The sequence below is a fragment of the Caretta caretta genome, chromosome 1 (assembly GCF_965140235.1).
Source record: "Caretta caretta isolate rCarCar2 chromosome 1, rCarCar1.hap1, whole genome shotgun sequence".
Classification (NCBI taxonomy): Eukaryota; Metazoa; Chordata; order Testudines; family Cheloniidae; genus Caretta; species Caretta caretta.
Genome location: NC_134206.1, coordinates 111,897,108 through 111,897,652, shown reverse-complemented (window position 1 = coordinate 111,897,652; position 545 = coordinate 111,897,108).

Below are 545 nucleotides of genomic sequence, written 5' to 3'. Positions count from 1 at the left end.
GTTGGCGCCTAAGGTGCCACTTCTGGCTGGTTAAATTTAAAAGCCCTTTTAGAACCGGTTGTCCCTCGTGGAACAACCGGTTCTAAAAGGGCTTCTAAATTTAACAACCGGTTCTAGTGAACCGGTGCGAACCGGCTCCAGCTCACCACTGGTTGCTTATCTGTACCACTGAGGCTTTCTTGTGGCAAGAAGATTAGAATAATAAAGACACATACAGTAATTGTCTTGTAATAATCCTTATGAGAACATCAAGAAGCATGAGAAATGAAGACAAACAAAGCCTGCAACTATCTAACCAGACACAACCTGTTTGCTATTTTCCATGAGGGCTGACACAAACAGGGCTGCACAGGGCAGATGGGATATGTAACATGGGGAGAAATTATGCAAGACTTGTGGCTTTGAAAAAGAGCAACGCAGTCTTCGTGCTGTGCCTTGGAATCGATTTGTATAGTGAGTGGCCTGGCTACTTGTAACTGACTGTTGAACACTGAGGTTGCAGTATATGAACTGTGTTTGTGCCCTGAAGAAAAAATGACACACTG